We start from the raw sequence: 8,757 nt of genomic DNA, 5'->3' as shown, positions 1-8,757 counted from the left end.
TGAGTAACCAAACTTTAAATGGGGAAAGCGTAATCGGTCATGAACTACGATTTTCTAAGAACGAATTCGTTATCTTCTTACGGATCATCTCCACTATACGTTACAATTGTACTTCTGTACCAGCATGGGCGTAGCGAGGGGGGAGCCTGGGTGGGCACGGCCCCTCCCAGGGAACCTGGTGCCCTCCCCAGGAAATCACAGCCGAAAAAGTGTTGAGTCGATTTGTAAAAACCTAAAGCTAAAATAAAAGTTTTGAATACTAAAAAAAGGTGAACGGCTTGCTCGGTGCCCAATAATGAACAATAATTTGAAATAATTCAATTTTGTGTCAGGTTGGCCTCCACTAGGCCCCCCATAACAAAACTCTGGCTACGCCCATGTGTACCAGTCGGTGTCTTGACTAGTAAGAGTTGTTAAATAACCTAGTAAAAAATTATAGCAACGAGTTGAGTAACTTATCCGGCTGTTATGAGATCTTAATTAAAAAATAAATGTGTGTGTGGCGCCGTTATTTATGAGAATTTGTTATAAAAACATTTTGATATTTATAGTTATTATAAAATGGCAAAATGCTTAACTTTGAAAATAGAGATGAATTTTATAAAAAACTGTAAATGTTAATAACGAGTAAAATCTTCATTAAGTCCAACCCTACTCTAGATATGTTCCACCATTTCGATCTTTAATTACGAAAATTTAATAGCATCGATCCCGATATACAAACTTTCCTGCAAAATTTCAGAAATTTTCGACAAAAGTCATGGGAATTATTAAGCTCCAAATTGGGTGAACAAAATCTTGCCCACCCACAAACACACACATACATTCATATATACAGAAAAAACCCTCGAAATGTTTCAAGATTCTCTGAGTCCAGAAATGTAAAAATGTTCCCAAACTTTTCCTATGTTATATATAAAAGAGCCGAAAAAGTAAAACGTATGTTTTGCCATCTTCTACACGTGATAAACCTTCAGATGCAAGCCAAACTATTTACACCTCAGCGAACAGAACGGCACAAATATGGCGCAGGAGGCGGAGCTATGACGATTTGGTCACTTGAGATGACGTTCATACAACTATAGAGGCGAGAAGATGGACGAGGCCGAGCGGTTAATGTGGCAGCTTACTACACTGGAGGATCGGAATTTAATTTGGACGAGTAAAAAATCTAAGAAATTTTTCGGGATAGTTCTAGTGCTCCTGTTTTTATGATAATTTAAATTTAAATTAATTTTTCTCATTTAAACACCATTTTAGACGCGTTTCCGATTTCCAGAACAATGGGCTCGTTGCCCGGTAAAGCGGATTTAATACAGATGGATAAGCAAACCAATGACAAAACTCATTTCAAATGAAACGGGTTATGCCATTGCTCAGCCAGCTGTGTTAAAGCCGCTTTATCAGGCAACGCGCCAATATTTCTTACATTTAAACAGCAGAATGACAAAAAAGAAATGTTCCTTTATATTTTTTTGTTAACTTTCGATAATAAATCATCATGCTTGAACTCGCAACACTATTTTTGGAAATTGCACTACAAAATAAATACGTTTAAAGGTATAATCTGTATGCTAACGACGAATTGAGTATAGAGAAAACAATCCTCCGAATCTACATTTCCTTATTTAAGAACGAAATTGAGTTATTATATGATTGCCTCAATTGAATCATAAATTATTCGCTTTATTGGTTTGATTTTATATATATTTATAAACACAACTACTCAATTGTTTTTATGCAAGACTACTTATTTGTCTGGTTAATTTTATTTTTTCAATTCGATTTTATTTTCTGACTAAACATTTGATCCGGTTTGTGAATTGTTTCAATTGTAATCTTTTACATTGAATCCATTTAAATATTTTGTTTCTTGTGTGATTTTTCACGTTTTAAATTTAATATAAATATTAAATGAAATCTCTAGAATAATGGCGCTACTTATACATTAATTTACAATAAGTGAAACTATTCGAAATTTACATTTACTTCAGTTTGGATTAGATTGATAGGATACGGCAATGCAACATGTGAGTAATCTACCAAGTGTCCAAGCATTTGGTCCCAAATTCTCTTAGAAAGTCCTCCCGTTTCTATTCCTAATTAGGTCAAGTGAAGTCCTTGCCTGGAGGACTTTTTATGTGAATTTGTCTCTAATTAGGCGTTAGACATACGAAGAAAACGACCTTTGTTGAAACCCGAATCTGAGATCAACTACAATGTTCAATGGTTTTATCCACTCGGCCACTGGAAAGAGCGTTCAGTCCGGTAATTGCAATTTTTATAAATAAATCCAATGTAAAGATAAGGCGTAAGCTTTAAACTGTTCGTAGTTATTTTCATTATTATTTCTACATTTTTAAAATTCCTCCACCTACAGTAGGCCTACCGAACCCATGGACTTGCGTAAAAGAATATCTGTCCAAGAGCGGCTCGATGTTGAGAAATAGGACCAAATATATCGAGCCAATCCACTTCTAAAAAGTCTTTTACCTGAGATGATCGGGTTTGATGCTGGTCTCCCAAAACGTCTTTTATCTTCTCTATCATTTCATCACGTACGGTTAGAGAACGAGAAAATTATTCCAAGAAATAAGAAATTCATTTGCTTTTTCGATCCTATCAAGATCCTCTTTGATTTGGTTTATTTGGTAACGGCAACGGACAATAAACTAATTGATTGATTAGTACGAGTCGTCGGCACTCTTTAAACTATAAGACCTGTCTCAATTGTATCCATTCTTACGATTGAGACCCATAATAGAGCCATAACGCAAGCGTGAAGAATGGAAAATCGGTTAACCTCATGATAGTTCGAGTTGAAGTCAAGCTCCAACGATCTATATATTCTATAATAAACTATGAGGACATTTCTAGTTTGAACGAATTTCCTGTTCTTGGACTCAAATTAATTGATTAAACTTAAATATGCTTATTCATAAATTTTGCTTTAAAAAATTTTAAAATATGCCACAATTTCAGTAAAATTAATTGCATTTACTTCATATCAGAAATTTATAAAAGTCCTTTACAAGTTAAAAAAAAAAAAAAGTAGACAAACATGTAGATCAGGGGTGTCCAACCCATGGCCCAATAAACGTGTAAACAAAACCGACAAATTGTTTTATATTTTGTTTATTTATTTATTTCAACGGCATAAACTCAAAAAAAGAAGTTTCACAAAGCGGTAAATTTTTATACATATTTTATTTTTTAGTGAAAAGGAAATACTGTACTTTCAAATACTTGACGAAGGAATCTATATATATAAAAATGAATATGTGTGTGTGTGTGTCCTTCATGCATTACCACACCGTTTATCCAGTGGTGATATTCAGCGGATTCGCACAGGTTCGGCCGAACCCGTTGTTAACATTTTCAAAGTTTTCCGAACCCGTTGTTAAACGCACGTAACTCAGTGATTTTGTTTCTTTTAAAAAATATATTAAAATATACGTATTATACTCTGTAACACTACTAAACTAGAGCCTTATACTCTGTTCGCCTAGTGCAACCTCCATCGAACGTTTCAATCTCGACTAAAACGAGGTTCAATCGCGATCGACTCGAGAGTTCTCGAAACTAGATCCAATCATAAGAGAGATCCCACAATCCCACGCGCGCGAAAAAATACAAGATGGCTGCGGAGCACCTGTTGGACTATCAACAGCGAAATAAGAAAGATATTGTATTTCGAGAGACGATGACATCTATTATTATAATAATACCTAACGATAAAATAAATGATTTAGAAAAGTTTTTCTTGTTTAACTGCTTTCCCTATGACTTTTTCTGATTAAAAAAAGCCAATTTTTATGTTTATAAAATATTTTGAATGAAAAATATTAAAATATGTACAAAATAAACCATTTTGAACACTCTTTTTNAAAACAAAAAATATCGTGTATCCACAAACACTCCAATAAATAAATAGAATTGAAACGACACTTTGAAATGTTTTCCCGATGAAAATGAATAATAATAATAAGTTTCAATAAAAATAATAAAATGTAAATTGAATTTTATCATAACAAGTTTGCTTGAATTTCCTTTCTTCTGAGATCGCAGCAATGCGCGACGGGTAAGCTAGTACTAAATAAAGCTGAAGTTGTGACTCAAAGGATTATAGACCCAAATTTGAGAAAAGGAGAGAAAGGTTAAATAGACCTTCCGTTATGCAAATATTGACCCTTAATTTTCCAACCTTCCTCACTACTTTTTATCTTTTGTTCTTTCTCTCCTTTTCTCAAATTTGGAATCCTTTGAGTTCCAACTCCAGCATTATTTAGTATTCTTTCCAGCGTTGCAAGATTTGGCTACTTTGCGTCAAATTTGGCTACCCCTTTTTTTAGTTTGGCATAAAAATTATCATTTGCTCATTGGCTACTTTCTGGGCTACATATTATTTATAATATTAGTCGAATAAAAATGCACTTTAAAATGGTGTTTCGTCCTTTTTTATTAATTAGAGACCCAAATAAAACAAATATTTGTGTTTTTCAAGTAAATTTTTGTTTGTCTCTTTTATAATAGATGAATTTATTTATTTCTAAGTAAAAATTGGAAGTCTGTAGAAGTAATTTTTTAAAATATCCTTTTTCGTGATAAAGGTTTAATACTTGTTTATAATCTAGACATGTTAATTACTATAATCTAGATATGGGTCACAAATATATTATATATGCTTGTGGCTCAAAACTCCATGACTTCTTCCAATGTGGCTCAGAGGAACAAAAGTTTGGACACCCCTGATGTAGATGATTGACAATATTAACTTTAACATGGATAACACACTTTATACATTCAAGTCAACGAACTTTATATTTTAAAAGAAAATCTCGTAGAGAGGGTCGTCTTCATTCGTTTTTCTTATAAATAATGTACAATATAAGGAAGTAAAAAATTGAAAACAATAAACTCATTTTTCAAAAATATTAAAAGCAAATAGGATAACCACGAGGCTATATTAAAATAATTATTTCTCTCAATTGTTCTTAATGCAGTGCGTGTCTAGCAAATTACTAGACACGACTTGATACTTAAGTCAGATTTTCCACCATGCTGCTACTTACTTAAGTAGCAACATGGTGGCAATGGTACTAACTTAAGTAGCACCATTCTAAAGGTTGGCAAATACTTGCCAACTTTTAGAATGGTGATATCTGGGACGTTGGTAGAAAAATGCTGACAGCATAAAAATCGAAAAAAATTCTTTATTAACACTGATATTGCACAGTGCTTATATTAAATACACTTAATAAACAAAACTGAATGTTATCTCTGCGTATGATATCTTATAAATCTATTGCCGTAAACACTGTCGAGAGTATGGCAATAGCCTTTAACAACATAGTTTAAAAAAGATCAAATATTTGCGGGACATATCATAAATCTAGATGTAGATTTATGTGTTCCATCTTGATGTGTCATGAGTCTTGATATTGCATGATGCAATATCAAGACTCATGACACATCAAGATGCTATTGCTTTGTTAATAGCGAGGTTGCTGCCGACGTTTTCGCGTTAAAAATTTCGGCCGCAACCTCGGTAATAATTTATTTTCTTATGGTACAATGTTCTATGACAGTTGCTATCAGTCAGTTTATTCACTTTAACTGCAATTATTAAGGACCATAATTTTTCTGGTTGTGATTTACTTCCTATCTTCTCCTTATCCATACTGAATATCATTTCCTTTTGCCACTCAGCAATGCACGGAAGTCAAATCTCAAAGAACCATCTAGGTTTCTTCTTGAGAAAGTTCATATACGGTTTGTATATTGTTAAGTGATGAATTAGATGTTTCTTCCTTTGGGCGGAGAAACTGTAGCGCTGCTCAATAATTTCGTATAACTGTAAAAGTAAGTCGTTTCCTTTCCCCGATGCGCCGGCCATAATTGATTTAACCGCCAACACGAAGGCACTAAAGTTTCCAGACTTGAAGATGTAATTTATCTTATCTGTCATTTAAAATCATCAAATTTGAGCTAAAATTCTCATACATATATAAAAATATTAATCTTTGTTCTTTTCCAATTGAAAGAACTCTGGTTCTCTTTAGTCGTTCGTAAAATACGTAAATCTTCAGCATATATATTGGTATTAGACTCGTTAAATGAAGTGTTTGTGATATCAAATTCTTCAAAAACGCTGATGGTTTGTAACTATGTCGTACTTTCATCAAAAAAGTCAAATATTCTCACTGAGAAACTCCTTTATGTGGTTTTTCTCTACGCTAAATCCATTTCTATGTATTGTGTGAGATGCAAGATGTGATTTATAGTCTTATAATTTTATCTCTAAACTATAGGACCTGTCTTAATTTTATCCATTTTTATGAATTTGATCCACAATAAAGCCATAAAGCACATGTGAAGAATGAAAAATCAGTTATCCTGCTGATAATTCCAGTTGAAGTCAAGCTCCATCAATTAATTAATTTAACTTTAAAAATATGCTTATTAACAAATTTTATTTTAGAAAAATTTTTAAATATAGCACAATTTTACTTAAATTGTGCCATATCTAATATTAATAAATAGAAATTCTAATAATCTAATCTTTCTATTAGATTATTAGAATAAATATTGGTATATGTCTTATCTTTCTATAAGGCATATACCAATATTTATTAAAATTTATTTAAAGTGTGAAATTTTTCTGTTTTTTACTTTCAACTGATAAAACAAATGTGATTAATCACTGGAGTAAAAGAATGCAACTAACAGGTAACAAAGCAGTGTAAAAATCTGGATTTCAAGTAGGACTTGTGACCAACACTGTCACATCCTATCATCAATTAACTGAGCACTACTGCAAAGTAAACATCCATGTTTGGTTTTGTTAAGTGTCAACACACTTTGCTTTCTGCCCAGTACTTCAATTGACATAGCTTGTGGATCTTTTTCTTTGTGCACTGATACAATCTTTGAGTTTTAACAGTTCAGACTACAGTGCAGAGATCACATTGACAACTGACAGCTCAGGATCCTGTATAGTTGCTGTTTCAGATGAGAAGGGTTCTTCTATTTCTTTCTCTATAGTTGTTACTTGGTAAAGTGTATCATGCAAATCTAATGGTCGATAAAGAAACATCAGGCAATTAATTAATGTTAAAACAGATGTAAGGGAAAGTGGACCACAGATAGGTAGTTAAGGTTTATGATATTTAGTGCTAGACAAAACCATGATTATGTATGTGATAAGAAATTGTTTAGATCATAATAACAAGACACTTCCTGAAAAAAATTAAACCTACAATAAATAAATTACTAATGACTGGCTCTTCAAAATGATATCTAGTTCAGTTGAGCAAGCAACAAGCTTCCAGATGGGCATATGTCGATATATTCATGCAGCACTGAATATGGTGAAGGTTACAACAAGAGGAAGTTACAAGGGCTTAAGCCCAACCCATCAGAAAAAAAAAAATTAAAATTTATTTGTTTGAACTTCAGAACAATGTTTTTAAAAACATTTACAATGGCAAATATGGTTTATCAGACCTTCCACAATACAATCATCATTGCATCTGTTAATAAAAAGGTACTTAACTGACCGACTAATGCTATAGAAAATATTGAACAAATGCAATGCAGTAATAAATTGCAGTAATGTAATAAACAGTGCAATAATAAATTGCAGTAATGTAATAAACAGTGCAGTAATAAATTGATTAATTACACATACAAATTCTTATTAGGGAATTAGGGACATAAATAAAACCCTGCTGAAAGAGCCGGAATATTACTTAAACAAAAGCTTAACCGAACCAATCTCTAGCCAAGTACAGTGGGGACTGATTTCTTCTTAATATTAGATGTAATAAAGACAGAAATTTTTTCAGTTCAATGAGAGTGACTGAAAAGTAAATTTTGGAAATTTCCATGGACATCTGGTCCTAAAACAAATCAGTTAGAAAACAAATGACAGACAATCTACTTAGTATTAAGTTTAACATATTTAATTTTTACAGCTATAGTGAGAAACATTTAAAATTTACAACAACCCTGTCGTATCCTTTGAGGTATACTAGTGATGCAACAAAGGAGACATTTGACAATGACCAGTATAGGCATCCTCGGGATTTGGCAGCTCACATGCAGGACCATCTCTGATTCTATCCATTAGTCACTGGTAGGGATGTACACCCACCATATGTTTTATTTCACCAAGTAAGTTTTTATTATTTCATTTTTAATTGTAGCCCTTATATCATGGCTAGCGATTCAGAATGTAATTGTGATATTAAAAATAAATTTAGAGAAGTCTATGGTTTTTACTGGCTTATCAAACAAAGAAATACGAATGGACCCTAGACCAGGGGTCGGCAGGAGCAGCTCTTTGCAAAGACGTTTGTGGCTCTTCAGACATAAACTCCAATTTCACCTCATCTCAAGCAGCCTAATAACTAATGAGTTTATGAGATAAAGCCGCCAAACAAACTTTGATTTGTACGGCATACTCTCTAGCACTCTTTAGCCCGTCCACACATGACCACACTCGCGTTGATCAATATGAGTCACATGTGAGTGGTAGCATTTGAAGCATATCTATATATATAACCCACTGAACGTGTGTCTATCCGTTCGTGTAACGTTATGCCAAAAACGGCTACTACAGGCACCCCTGTTGTGTGTCATATTTCCCACATTTAAATTAACAATATAAATTATTATTTACATTTACAGTATAAATTATTATTATTCATTTGGCTATTGAGAGCCACATATATGTAATATACATATGTATAATAA

Source organism: Centruroides sculpturatus, unplaced genomic scaffold (genome assembly GCF_000671375.1).
Source record: "Centruroides sculpturatus isolate CEXI.00-Female unplaced genomic scaffold, Cexi_2.0 scaffold94, whole genome shotgun sequence".
Taxonomy (NCBI): domain Eukaryota; kingdom Metazoa; phylum Arthropoda; class Arachnida; order Scorpiones; family Buthidae; genus Centruroides; species Centruroides sculpturatus.
The sequence above is the reverse complement of the archived record's forward strand: the minus strand, read 5'-3'. Positions refer to the sequence as shown.